We start from the raw sequence: 15990 nt of genomic DNA on the forward strand, positions 1-15990 counted from the left end.
CATGACAATCCGATGCAATAATTAGCTAGATAAATAATCATTAGCCATTTACGAGTTAATTACAATTGAGTAGAAAAATCAAACTAGGTAAGAGAGATTTGAGAACCCATGCCATTTATCTCTAACTCTACGGGACCAATTACAGGATTTTAACGCATTTACCTTTGTGTAAATTTGGAACTTTGACCCTTTAGCGACGACAATTGGATGGTGAGGATCGTCTTGTATGATCCATTGTTAGTGCCGTCTAGATTGGTGTGCTTTTGTTCAACGTGTCAGGTGGAACAATCACCACGTCAGCAACACAGAAAGAAGGCACATGTTTTCATGCGGCCGCAATTTCTAATTCTGTTATGAATCCGGATCCTCTGCTTGCCGCAAGCTTCTTCTGCTACCCCAGTTTCGGTCTTTGTGGGACCCACAGCATCCAATCACCAATCAACCGTCAAAAGAACGTAGGCATTGTATTTTAGATGCACGTCAGAAAGTCAACAGACGAAGCTGCCTGGCTGCTTCCTGCCTTCTTAATGGTAGATGTAAATAGGATACATTCCATGCTCCACGAACGCAACCCGTCTACACCACTTTTTAAATCCAAGAAGAAGGGATGGATGCAATCACAACCGTCTATCGAAATACCGATGCTGCGACCAATGGAGTAAAAGCAGTGGTTCTGCCTTCCCCACTTGTCTCTACATGATTGGAAGCTAGTCGGACTACGCTCAATCATGGCCGCTGTCACTCTGCTTACGTTCGCCCATCTACCAATCCAATGGCGTAAAATCTTGTGTATTAACCAAACAAAATTTAATATATTTTTAGAAATATATAAAGACTTATTAATGAATTCCTCCATAACCAAACATGCCTTATTAATATATAAATTCAAAATTTCTATTAGCTTATAATAAATACTTATTACTTTTTTAAGTCATTTAGATTCTTGTTAGTAATTAAGTTTTAAACAAGTTATACTTGAAAGTAAATTTAAATTGTAAGTTGTTGACAAGTAGGTGAAACTTTTTTTTCTTTTCTTTCTTTTGGGGATTTTAAACACGTTGAAATGATGTGACTTATAGTTTGTAACTAACTCACCATCTGAAAGTGAGTGACTGTAGTTTGGTAAACACTCTACAGCTAATAAAAATTGCAAGCATTTAAATGATCTCATTATTTTTACCAAGAATTTCTCGATATATCCAAAAAAATGCCTGAGGTTTAAAATTTTCTAAAGAAATTCCACTAATGAGTAAAATTATCTTAAGAGTATGTTCCACCTATGAATGCTGGTATATCCTTACAAAATGATCCTATCTTTCTTCCATGCAAGTTGTGAAGAACTATTATCAAGTCTTAATTTAATTAAAATGCTTAACTATTAAGCAATGTTTGGTTGAACCAAAATAGGAATTAGTGATGACTTTATTTCTTTCTTAGAATTGTAGTAACTATAGAATTAGGAAATAATGAGTCCTCTCATATACATTTATAACACATGTTAAAACTCTTTCCTATCTCCCTTTTACCTCGTCGGTAAAATATTGCTTTTAATTTCTTTTTTTCTTTTCCCCTTTTTCTTCTCCGTGCATGCTTAGACCTTACTCTCCATAGCATTGCTCATGTGATTTTCTATACAAGAGTATGGATAACATTGACAATCTTAATATTAGGTCACAACGTAAAAATGTAAGGCATATTAGTCGAATGATTTGATTCCTGCATAAGCTTTTTACATTAACATGAGTCGAGATGGATGTGCACTTGTTCATTGTCCTGCATTTTTTTTTTCTTTAAAAGTTGTAAAGTGGAGAAGTATGAAATCAACGTGACATTTTTATGATATCTACCTTGTCCAAAAATATAATATGCCATAATATTTAGAACAATAAAAAAATTTGATAAATCTAAACATACAGTAACTCATACCATAAAAATTAGCATACACCACTTCAAAACATCAAAACACACCAACTACCTGTTTGATGATTCAGTCTAAAAGATTTTTTGTACTGTCTGATTACTATAATCGGGTGGTTGTGTTTAAATACCTTGTGGGCCTCAAATATTTTTAACTTTTTTACTCTTTTTTTTTAACCACACGCATGCACACCCCACACACTCACGCTAGTGGAATTTCACCACTTGTGAATACTGAGAACCCTTGACCGGGTGTTGAAACTCCTGAGAGTCTGCCATCCGAGCAAGAGTAAGGATCCCAACTTTTTTACTTTTTAAAGAAAAAACAATATACAAGTGGTACAGTGATTTTCCTTATCAATAAGTAAGCATTTTGAAATCTTCAGTAAATTTGAGATTTATAAAGATTTTTTTTCGTAAAAATGTATAGAAATAATGAGAATTCAGTCCATGGGTGATGCGGCCCGCTTGACGGGCCCCACCTCAGTCGGTTTACATTATCGGCACGGTGTGGATGATGCAGGTGCGTCTTTGCATGAAAAGAGGGGTTTGACGGGTTAGCTTTTTTCCAGCGTGTAACGATGGAAAAAGAGGGTTCGGTGGAAGTGAAAGTCAAAACAAAACGCGGCTTGGGCGACCTTTCGTAAAACGCGTCGTGGATCTAATTTATTAATAAATGGCCTTGCCTCATCCACCGTACACGTGGCAGGCGGGTATACCAATCCACCGGACCCGCAAGTAGCAGATGGGAGTTGATTCGGTGAGGTTAGGAAATATGAGAAGTTGAGAACGGCAAGGACCGCGACTTGGGTGCGACCCCAGAATTAGGGACGTGAGTGAGAACCTGACCGTCGGGCATCTCCATGTATCACTGTGCATCTATGTTGTTTGCCTACATTTTAGATGATTTTAGTCCATTGTCCCAAAATTGAAGTGGATACAGATTTTACATGGACTATATCATAGGAAATAGTAGTTTCTGACCATAAAAAACCTTTTGAGAGGCCGTCAGCGATTTCATTCATCCAGCACTGGGTGACATCAATCCCGAACCGTAGTTCCTTGATGTGGTGGGATTTGATTGGGTGGTGTTGGTGTGTTGACATCACCAAGTTCAGTAGGCCTGATCGTGGTTTGGCTTATATCCACACTGTCCATCCATTTTGTGAGATCATTTTAGGGTATGTGCCCAAAATTGAGATAGATCCAAAGCTCAAGTGGACCACACCATGGAAAGTAATGGGGACAATGACACCACCGGTTGAAACCTTCCTAGGGGCCACCATGATGTTTATTTGCCATCTAACTTGTTGATAAGATTAAATAGACATGAATGAAGGGAAAACACAAATATCAACTTAATTTAAAACTTTTGTGCCCACTTGAGCTTTGGATCTGCCTTGTCTTTGGTCCTGCTCTAAAATGGTCTCAGCGTGTGGATATAGCATATACACATCATGGTAGGGCCGTAGTACGTGCCAAAACATAAACAGAACTTAAGTGTGGCCTCATCTTCATACTAGCATGTGGTCCAATCAAATCTCGCCACATCAACATCTCATTTAACTCAGTATTTCTTAGCCTAATTGAATCCGGTTTAGATCCCAGCGGATGCAGATTGTGTGATGACCTAGATAACACCAATCTACATGGTGACCTCACGTGGTGGAATTTGATTGGGTTATGTGCCTGGAAATGATCCAGGTGAAGTATGTACTTATACCTAACAACTTACAAACATGCTTTAACCCCATTTCTGGCAGCAACAGGAAGTCCAATCAAATCCTCACCATTAAAGTTAGTGGTGTTATGGTCACCACACAATCTAAGCTCACTGAAGATAGCCTATATATCATACTGATTGGACGACCATAACAATATGAGGCCAGTTCCTCTGCTGCAATGCAGTATGGGGAGCCACCGTGATGTATAACCTACATATGATCTGTCCAAAACGTGTTCCCCTTTCAATTCCACACTATATCCCAAAAATCAGACCAATCCAAAAACATAGGTGGGCCGCGTGACCACAACAGTTGGCATGAGACGCCCACCAATAAAATATTCCAGATCGTGTGTGGGCCCAATGTGTTTAGTATATGCCAATCAATCCACTCTCCATTCTGAAGCTGCACTGGACCAAGATGAAAGGGTACTCCAAAATTCAGGTCAGACATGATACCAGATTTTAGAGGTTTGAAGCATGATTTTACTTGGCGCAACCCACCTTATTTTTGTATATGCTCCCATGCGAACATGTGGGGCCCATGTGATAAACAAATTCAATGTAGTGCCTGCATCATGGTGAGCCCCACCCAAAGTGTTGTATAATAAAGAGTTGTTTGGTTAATGATAAATAGTGGTAATTGGAATCAATGTGAAATGGAATATAATAAAATCTTGTGAATTTGAATTCTATTAGGAAGCTGAGAATCTGATGGGCCATGCTAGTCACAGATCCGTAAGTGTTTAATAAAGAAAGCTTAGATTTCTCCGCAAGTGTTGGCATCGTTTGGCATAGAATATCGAGATAGGTCATCAGTGTATGTATGGTTAGATCCACAGTATTCATCCAATGTGTAAAGACAAAATATGTCAAGACCTTAAGAATACGGATAATTCAATCATCCGGTGGGCCACCTCAATCAATCATTGTCATTCAATTTCAGAATTTTAAAAGAAAAAGAAAATCTAAAATTTAAATTTAATAAACATATTATATATGAAAATTTCAATTATTTGGTCATTTAAGGTTCGACCACTTAATATGTTAATCAAAGGTGGGCCCCACCGTATAACATAAATAGATGAATAACAATGTTGTGGATATAATTGATAGGATTTCTGAATTCAAACCAGTCTGATTACCTTGTGAATTTTGCACTACTAGACTCAGGTGAGTAATCCCATCGTGTCTCATATTCGTTGGAATTAAAATAAATTGTTTGTGATTATTTGATTGATTGATGTACTGATTGAATTTTTTTTTTTTACAATGTTGTTGATTTAACTATCATGAATGTATGCTACTGTAAATCACATGCTAATATGTGTCAAATTACATGAATTATAATAATTGTACGTTAAATCCACAAATGAATATTCTGATCAAGATAAGTAACTATAGTAGTTATGAAAATGATGTATTCATACATTATACATTATTCATTGCATTTTCATAATGTATGGTCGATCTTATAAGCACTCCCTGGAAGAAATGTCGATCCTAATAGAGCATTACCAAATGCGGGCTATGCCCAAGCCTATTGAAAGGTGGAAGCTACTTAACGGGTGGATGTGAGTTAGCGATCTCCAATCCAAGTAAATAGATGGTCATTTCATCCAATGCATTCATACAAATTTGCATTCATATTATTGTGTATATACTGTTTCTATTATATCTTAATTTCAATAAGTATAAAATATGCTAAATTTTCTCACTAAGTTTAGCTTGCTTACATTTTTATCGATGGAAAAACTGTATAGATGAACAATTAAATGATGAGTTGATGCATGAATAAGAAGTTGTGACTGAATTGGTGCACGACCCACACGAGATATGACCGTATCTATTAGAAGAGTAGTCGACCGTATTTATACCATTCCTAATTATTTAATTAGAATTTTACTTATTAGGATAGTATGATTCATATATAATGAATGATAGTATTAGTTGTAAGATTTTAAGCATTTGATTGATTCTATTTAATTGAATTGTTCTAGGTATGTAGCAAGTATTCGTTAGTAAGTTGTAATAACTGATGAATTATGCCTAATTTGTGATGATTAAATGTTTATGGATGTTGAGAATGGACAAATGTTGGTGCTTAAATCATTTTCTATGAATGAACTTATTTGGAATATGAAAATGAATATTACTTTTATCTCTGAGTAATCGTATAATGGAATGAATTAAATACATATAGTTAGGAGTGTACATCGAGTCGAACGAGTTGAGCTGGCCTCAACTCAAACTCACTCGACTTGGTCCTCGAGCCTGACTGGCCAGCTCGGCTCGGTTTGGTCAGCAGCTCGGGCCGAGTTCAAGACAAGATCGAGCCAAGTTCGCCATTGATGTATTTTCATAAACTCCTGAACTACAATTTCAAAATCCCACTGTTTTACAAACAGAAGCAATGGTCTTACAGGTATTTTATCAAACATGCATTTAATTCCAGTCCAATTATAGGGTGAGCTTGTTATGGGGGTGGAAGCGTTAGCTTTGGGAAGTAAAGACCAGGAATGGAGAGCTTGTGTTTGGAGGAGACTGTCTTTCCATTTGAGGAGAGCCTCTGCTTCTTGGGACTCTGCTACTGCTTTGCTACAAGAATCGAACATCACATACGCTACTAAAAAGAGAAGGAAGGATGATTTCAGAGAGGCCATGGTACTTTCTTTTTTTTTTGGATGGGGGAGTTATTGTTTCTGTACTTGAATTGGAAACTACAGTACTAATAAAGGAATGTGGTAGGAAGATTGGAAAAATGTGAGTAATCTATTGGTTATCATTATATGAAAATTTTGGTCTCTTTCTGGGCTCTTGAATGCTTGGGTAATCAGTCTGTAAAAGTGGGACCCATGAATAAGTGATCGTGACCATTACGTTTATTGCTTCCACTCTTGATGTACCATGCCTATGAGATACCAACCTTCCTTGCCACCAGCCACATTTCGTTGAGTCATTTTATCAAACAGTTGGTGAGCAACATCAATGACAAAGTAATAGAGTCATTGAACTAGTTCGATTTGAGTTGGATTCGATCCAAGTCGAGTCGAGCTGGGTCCTGCTCGAACTCGGCTCGAACTCATTTTCGAGCTCAAAAAATCAGCTCGACTCGACTCGAACTCAGCTTCGAATCAAGTCAAATCGAGCTTTTTCGAGTCAAGTCGAGTTGAGCAAGCTAACCGAGCTAGCTCAGTTCTATACACCCCTACATATAGTGTGTGAGTTACGACTTGAAACTTAGGTTTAACAGTGCACACTTTGTACTCGAATTTCGGAGTGTGACATAGATGACCATTCACTTTTGCTCCTTCGTGAGGTTTTTTTTGTCCATCTCTTAAAGCTAATTTCTAAAGAACATTTTTAAATTAGTGGGGCCCACTCGAGGCTCAAATTTCCTCAATTTTGGCCAAAGTATATAATCCAATAGGCCTTTTATAATAATTATGTTAAATGTTACATATGTATACTAATTTGGGATATCAAAACTGATTTATGTAATCAAACTCAAGTTAATATTGTTGATGCAGAAATCCGATTTACCCTGATATGACCTTTAAGTACCTATAACACAAAAAATGACAAATAAGACCCTGGCTCTGGCAGAGGGACCTGCCGATGCCTAAGTCAAAAATCTCGAGGGATCTAGGTTTAATAGGTTTTAGGGGTAATTGGGACACACATTTCATTGTAGATTGGTCATCTATATATAGGCCAAGGGTCAGTTACGTAGATAGAAATGCTCTTTAAATCATAGGCGTGCGTTTAGCAACAATTTCTCAACTATTTTACGAGATCCTTGGTGATGATAAGATCAAGTGGTCATGTGAGACCTGTATCCTAGTCCGTATCGTTCCGTATGCTTCCGCGATCCTACCAGTCAAATTCCGGCAACCTTCGCACCGTATCCGACGATTGCGCACGATCCTAAGCCTAGTCCTGCTTGCCAAAGTCAGCTCGAACCGAAACATATATTTTGGCGACCGCGCCGTCGCCATGACTCGCGCATCGACCCGATACCCAGGCTAGAAGATGTCAATCTGCGTTTATTCCGAAGAAATACCGCGCGTTGCGAATTTCGAGGGAATCTCTACAATTAGTCTCATCAATCAACTATAAATGCATCCCTTACCCCAAGTACAACCACCCCACTCCTCCTTTTCCCATAAGTCAAACCTCTCTCTCCCTCACCATCCCTCTTTTACTCATTTTCAAACCCACCCATACCTCATTAATTACAACCACCACCTCACCCATTCATATCACTCCCATCATCTCACCCTCTCTCTCATTTCTCAAATCTCCCAAGCAACAAAAATTTCACACGTTCAAGCCTCTCCAACTCTTCCCAAAAGCCAAGTGTGGCCCACCCTCTCATCTCTCATCCACACCATCAATCTTCCATCAACCTTCATCAAAAAGCAAGCTAAGGAGCATTGGAGTCTAAGGAACCAAGAAGAAGGAAGATAAGGTGGGTGAACGACCGTTATCTTTTTATCTTAGGGCCCACTTGTTGGTGGGACCCACAATGATGTATCTAATGTAATGAGGGGCCTATAGTGGCGGGGTCCCTCTATCTTACCGGTTTTCTCTTTCTCTCCCTCTATCTCTTTCTTTGATGTGATATCTTGTGGCCACCACGGTGCAAGACAATCTTGACTGTCCGATTGTGAGGCCCACCTTTCAACGGGTCCATCGGATGGCTGAGATGAAGGAAAAACACAAATATCAGCTTGATGCAAATCAGGTGGGCCACATTCACGTGGGACCCACCTTGATGTGTGGGACACGATCATGTGGGACCCACCACAATGATGTGTATTATGTCGTCCAGCGTCCAGAGACACTGGACGCCTGGCTAACATGGAGTGCGTACTAACATGGGTGTGTACTGACAAGCTAACAGAAAAAAAAAGAAGGAAACTGTTAGCTTTTAGGGTGGGCTGCCCCTGTAGGCCCCACCTTAATATATAAATTCAATCCACGCCGTTCATTCCATTCCCCACGTGTTTCTAGGCGTTGAGTAGAAATTTGAGGCAAATCCGATTTTCAGGCGGTTATACCATAGGGAATAGTAGTGTATACCATTAAAACATGCATTGAAGCTTCTATTCACCCAAAACAGGCCACATATTGGACTCATTTGGTCGGTCTTGGACCGTGGAATCCAATGGCTGGAGTGGATTCATCTGATGCGGGCCCTACATAGAAGATTTTGCAAAAAAAAATTATTTTCAAAAAAAAAAACAACTGCTGTCGCTGACAGAAGGCGCAGGCAGCGCCTGCCTGACGGACCAGCTGGGCCTCACGGCTCCAGCTGTGGGCCCCACATGATGCATTTCGAACATCAACACCTTGCATTTGATGGGTCCCCTTTGTCCTTGGGACGTCCCCAAAAAATCAGCCATATACGGAACTCAGGTGGGCCACACCATTTAAAATCATGTGAAGACATGCCTAAACTTATAAAAACACTTGGTGGGGCCTACCTGAAATTTGGATGCGGCTGAAACTTGGTCTAAACCCTCAGCCAGGTGGGACACGCACAATGGGTGGACTGGATTTGTGAATCACATCACGGTGGGCCCTAGTCCACGTGATCTCATGAATAGATTGGATGGCAATAAACATTACCGTGGCCCATGGTCCACGTGAACAGTTTGGATGACAAACAAATATCACTGTGGGCCCCAGTCCAGTGGGCCCTCCTCTGGTCCACGTGACCTTATGAATAGATTGGATGATAAATAAATGTTACAGTGGGCCCTACCCTGGACCATGTGACCTTATGAACAGTTGGTTGGAAAATAAGCATTATGTTGCGCCCTAGATTGCTTGGAAAATAAACATTACTGTGGGCCCCAGGTCTGAGTGACCTTATCAATGGGTTGGATGGGAAATAAACATTATGGTAGGCCCCACATGGGACCCACTTATTTATGTATTGTAAACCACACCCTCCATTAGAGTGGGCTCCATCATGATGCATGTGTTTCATCCAACTGTCCAACCATTTTGGAGATAATTTAAGTCTCATTGTTGAGATCCACCTCGATTGTATAAGGCCCATATTATGAGGCCCATTGTGATGTATGCAAGCCCCATGTGACTAGGCCCATGTTGAAGCATTTGTGGCCCGTCATTTAGGCCCACCTTGATATGTACATACGAGACCCATGTATGAGGCCCATTTAATGTACTGGAGGCCCATGGGTCAAGGCCTAATAGGACGTATATAAAGCTCATTGTAGTGTGATTCTACCATGGTATATGTATTGATTTTATAGTGGGTTATACCTTGGGAGCAATGATGGTTTGACGTCCACATTGAATGGATAATGTTGGTTAAATGTCCGCATTATAACTCTCCCTAAGGCCCACTGATAAGCCCATACTTGTAGTAAGAAGGTCATTTAGGCCCATCTCCGTTATACTCTCTTTATACATGTTTAGTATAGATCCATAATTCATGATCATTCGCATCATATGTATGCCTGATGTGAGGAGTGACCGATCATAGCATATGCCTTCGGGCGGACTGTTTATGAGCTCCCTGATAGGCGGAGTTGCCACATATAAGTGCATGGTACACGCAGGGCTGTTGCATGACTGATAGTATGACTCATGCACTTGCATTTGTGTGATTGTAATTACTATATGCCCTAGCGACATCAGGGCCATAGCCTCCACAGACACATCGTGGATGACAGGATTGGATACCGAAAATATTTGGTTCTAACATACGAGCGCCATAGATGTCCCTAAGTGAAAATCTCTAAACCCGATGGTACCAGATGATGACTCCAACGTCGAGACCGAGTGGATACACAAGCGCGCGAGGGCCGTATACCAGTAGGCCGCGTCTCCCACTGTATCGTGGTCGGTTGGAAAGGGGTGTGACCTTACCCGCCTGAGTGAGGGGGCAATTTCTAGGTTGAGTTTGACTAACTTAAGAAATCGGTCCGCTATCGACGAGCCGGGCCCAATATTGGCAGGCGGATAGTGAGGTCTCTTCCACCCTCCCAGTTGTGCGTCTGGATAGGTGCGGCAAGCTGGCGTAGAGTGTACTTGACCCTGGTGATTATCCAGACTAAGAACCGCACTGATTTGATGCTCTAATGAAGAGTTGCATTGATATGAGGATGAGGATTGACATGCTTGACTTGCATTCTGCATTGCATGGCCTTGGTATGACTGATTGCATACATGTGTTCATCAGCATGATTCCGCATTTCTCTGACCTTACATTCTAAGCACGCTTATATTGCGCACACACTTACACCACCCCCTAAGCTTTCTATAAGTTTATGCACGATTGATGCGTGCAGGTGACGCCAGGTCGCAGCCGTAGCATAGCAGCAGTAGGAGTGTGCGGTCGAGCCTTTAGAGTTTTGTTATTCATTTTATCTTGTATTTCCCTTCAAACGCATTGTACTTAAAGTTTTTTATCATAGTGGATTTTGTGATAGTGTTCTTGTGGTTATTGTTCGTGGGTTATGCTTTTGGTTGTGCTCATTATAATTGAACTGATGATTCGAAATCCTCCTTGTAGCATCCCAGGATCGGAACCTGGTGTATAGGTACCGGGAGCCGAAAATGGGGTACTACGGAGGCTGTCGGCGCCAAATTTGACTATCGGGAATTTTGTGAACCCGGTTTCCGAGTTTGGGGCGTGATAGGTCGAGTTCTGAAAATATATGAAGCTAGTGATCGAGGTCGACCCTTTAACCCGACCTCAGGATTCAAGGTTGAAGGTTGTCTCGAGGACGATCTATCTGAGTTAGGCCCTTAATAGGCTAAGGTCGGGCTTTTAAAAATTCAATTCATGTCATGAGGACAAGTCTTCAGCATCCTTCCTTAGGGACCTCAAGTTGCGCGAGTATGACAGTCTTACATCCGATCTCATGTGGGATCATGTTCCGAATGGTTCTACAGAGGATCTTAGTGGGAGTACGGAAATGGATGAGACCATGAGAGAGCTTGGTGTTCGTACTCTTTCGAAAGAAGCGGATGTACTTCATCTTTTGGTGGACAAAGCCATCGGACAGGCAGATCTCCTCGCGATAGATCACTACTACTATCTAGCCGTTGAGGAGCTCCTTAGTCGTAATTGGCGACGTGCACAAATATCTAAGCGAACATCATCTCTTTGACCAGTTCATTTTTACCCATACCAAATATAAATATATTATAGAATTTTAATGCATTCCAATTATAGTCATCCAAACATAGCTTAGGATTTCAATTTGCATTGATTCCATTTAAGGGTAATTTGAATGCTTGTTAAATCTGCAAGGTACAAATGAATCACATGTGCAAAATGTTTATAACTTGACTCATTTGGCTTTAAGCTATAATCTATTTATAAGAAAATAGTTATTTGTGTCTAGATAACTTATATATTGCTTATGTCCTTTTATTGATATTGAAGCCGGACATAGCTTAAAAAGATAAATTCTTATAAAATCTTAAAATACCATATATGGGTGCCGCTTAAAAATAATTGGTTTGAGCCCATTCTAATAAAGCACCAACTAATCCTTATACTAAACTCAGCGTTAGATAATCCATGAAAATGAGCTCACGAATTCTAAGGTCCTTTTATTAAGGGTAGAAGTGTTTTAATGTAATTACTTGTATTTTAATTGATTTTGACGTTTATTAATTACTATGTTAAATGTCAACAGTTATTAATTCAAATAAGGTGGACTATGTAGGCCTCATCCATTGTATCCATGCCGTCCATTCACTTTCTCAGAACAATTTAAGGCTGGAGCGACAGATTCAAAGATCAAGTGGCCTACATAGTCAGAAATAGTGGGAATCATTGAAATTAAAATTTTCTTGGATTTGTTCCAATTGAGCTTTAGCTTTGCCGGTTGTGGATCGGCACGAGGTACGAAGCTTCCTTCCGCTGCTTCCAGGTCGGCGTACCCGCGAGGGAAGCTGATTGCGTCCTACCTCTGCCGGACGGTAATCCGTCCGGGCAGAACTCTGTGGGATCCACTGTGATGTAAGGATTTTATCCACGCCGTTAATCCCTATTATCAGATCATTTTAAGGCATGAGAAGGAAAAAGAGGCAGGTTCATAGCTCTAGTAGACCACACCGAAGGAATCAGCCGTGACAATGACATTCACCATTGAAACCTTTCTAAGAGGCACTGTGATGTTTTTTTACCATCCAACCCATTCATAAGGTCATCTAGACACGGATGAAGTGAAAACACAAATATCCGCTTGATCTAAAGCCTCTACAGCTCCTAAGAAGTTTTTAATGGTGGAAGTTCAATCCCCACTTTGTGATCCACTTAAGCTTGGTTTTAGATAATTTTTGGTTTCACGCTCTAAAATATCATTAAATATGGATGGACGGCATGGATAAAACCCTTACATCACAGTGGACCCCACGGAACTCTGCCCGGACGGATTATCGTCCGGGTCGGAGGTAGGACGCAATCCGCTACCACCCGCCAGCCCTCCACGTGACATCGGCATAAAGCGTGGATTGCGTAATACGGAAACGGATTGGCTACTCCCCCTGATACCAGCCAATGGCTGATGGTCAGTGCTATGTGGGACCCACCATGATGTATGTGTTTCATCCATGCCGTCCATCTATTTTTAGAGATCATTTTACAAGAAGAGACAAAAATTGAGATATATCACAATCTTAATGGACCACATTACAGGAAACAGTGTTGAATGAGCGTCGACCATTAAAAAATAATTTGGGACCATAAAAGTTTTGGATCAAGCTGATTTTTGTTTTTTCCCTTCATCTGGGTCTGTATTACCTAATCAACATATTGGATGTCAAATAAAAAGTACGGTGGGCCTTAGGAGGATTTTAATGGTGGATATCCAATCACTATTATTTTCATGTGGTGTGGTCCACCTGAGATTTATATACCTCTCGTTTTTAGCATTAAGCAATAAAATGATCTGTTAAAATGGATGAACAGAATGGATGAAACACATACGTCGTGATGTGGTCATATAGCACCGACCACCAGCCACGGGGCCAGTGTCTGGGGGAGTAGCCAATCCGTTTCCGTGTACTACCCCTGCCCGGCCCTAGCTCCGAACGGGCAGTTCTGTCGGCGGGCCCACCGTGATGTATCTGTACATTTAAATCATCTATTCATTTTTTCATATTATTTTAAGGCATTAAAATAAAAATGAGGCAGATCCAACGATCAAGTGGACCACACAAAATAATAATCTTGATGGCATTAAAATGCACAATGCATTAAATATCAGTTGCATTAAATGCAAAAGTCACCTGCAGTGTGATTCATTTGATCGTTGGATCTGCCTCATTTTTATTTTGATGCCTTAAAATAATATGAGAAAAGGAATAGACGGTTTCGATGTACAGATACATCACGGTGGACCCACCCACAGAACTGCCCTTTCAGAGCTAGGGACGGGCGGGCGTAGTACGCAACCCGCTCTCAACATACACGCAAGTCCTCGTCCTGCACACCACATTCACAGCAGCTTCCTGGCTGCTTCCTTCTTTCGGGGAACTGGACAGCATGCAACGTGGCCATTGGTATTTATATACGCTGTCCGGTGTGCCCAAAAGGAAGCAGCCAGCAGCCAGGCCAACGCAATCCCTCCACATCACCTTAAGCCCGACTTACAACCCCTCCACACCACCTAAGCCTAGGAAGAAATGGACGCAATCACAACCGTTGATCAAAATGCGAATGCCCCAACCAATGGTGAAAAAGCAGCAATTGAGACCCCAGAACGCTCGATCAAGGCCGTAGTCGCTATATTTATGTTTGTCATGGGTGCGATGGTCAATCTACCGGTGGCGATCCGCAAGGACCCATTTCACGAATTCCTCCGCAATTGGTATGTTATGGTCCTTTCAACGTGTTTCGCTTTTGGGTGGATTTTACTCATCGTCTCACTCGTGCTGCCCAAATCGCCCACAATGGTTGTGATGGTGAATAAGTTGGCTATTGTTGCATTGGTGGCGGCATCGGTTGTGGTCACTCTTGGAGCAGTCGTCATCTTAATCGGGTAATTTGAAGGATGGTTCGGATAGTCAACAAGTCGAAGTTGGTTGCATGAATAACGGTTTTGGTCGCCCCAACTGTCTCATCTTTAATTGCGTAGCTTCATCTGCATAAGGACGGTTCCGATGTAGTGGTTTTATGATGTGGTCAGAATGTTTCTTTTTCTTCTGTTTTTTTAGTTGGATGTGTCTTTGTCGTTTGTGATAAGTGGAGTCTTGGTTTTCTATTATTTACTTGTAATGCAAGCCTAGTTCGTGCAGACTGATTTTTTCGCATTTTAGTGGAATCGAGCAGGTAGCCTTTTTGAAAGCTCTACAACGTGCTACTCATATGCCCAAATCCGATTTTGGTGGCCCCATGCCTAAAATATTTGAAATTCAATCATTCATGCATCGAGCCAAGAAACGGAAACGATCCAACGGTTCAAAACACATTTCATGGTGTCCTACACGAAAGTCACCTGAGTCAGAAGATTCTAACCATTCAATTCAATTAATATATTATAAAAGGTAGGGTCAAGATCATTTATGGAAAATAGGTCTGATTGACAATTTGAGGCTTTTATTTGTTGTTGTGGTGATGGATTTATGACGGTTATAAAGAGTCATTTTTGTAAGAGAATCGTAACCGTCCCAATCATAGTTTGGAATAAATGGCTGTAAAAGAATAAGGCTAAAGTATGGATGGATTGGATCATCCATTTTGGGCGATGTGCAGACTTTCGCACGTGTAAGGCATGCTGAACCTAATGAACGGTGTAGATTGTCAGTATGGACAGTCAAACTATTCTGATATATCTGGGAGCACCATAACCAATGTGCCTTCCTACTCCCCCGCGAGTCATTTGTTTTCATTCGGACAAGTTGAGAGCCGGGTCAGATGATCAGAACCTCAAAGTGATGGGCCCCACCATGGATGATAGGGCTCTTATGAAAAGATATGCCAGATCTGAAGATCTCAGCCATCTAACACGTGACTTATTTTCTAGACCGTACTTGTATGTTTCCTTTGCCCATCTTTTTATAAGTTGGGAATTTTTTGCCTCATACCCATTAGATAAAAGGATTTAAATAAGCCATAACTGATCAAATTAAAACAATCCAATGTTCCAAATTAAATAACTAAAATTCTAATCAATTCGACATTGAGATGTCACCTATTTTCATGATGGGGCCATGATTTCGACGGTCCAGATTGTGATACATTGATTGAATACATTTTGAGAAAAAGATTTGATACTCTGCCGCGGTGGATCATACACATGCACTGAGAAATTTCATACCTAACATATATTCAATTAAAAATTAAAAATTTCCAA

This window comes from Magnolia sinica, chromosome 13 (assembly GCF_029962835.1).
Source record: "Magnolia sinica isolate HGM2019 chromosome 13, MsV1, whole genome shotgun sequence".
In the NCBI taxonomy this organism is placed as follows: Eukaryota; Viridiplantae; Streptophyta; class Magnoliopsida; order Magnoliales; family Magnoliaceae; genus Magnolia; species Magnolia sinica.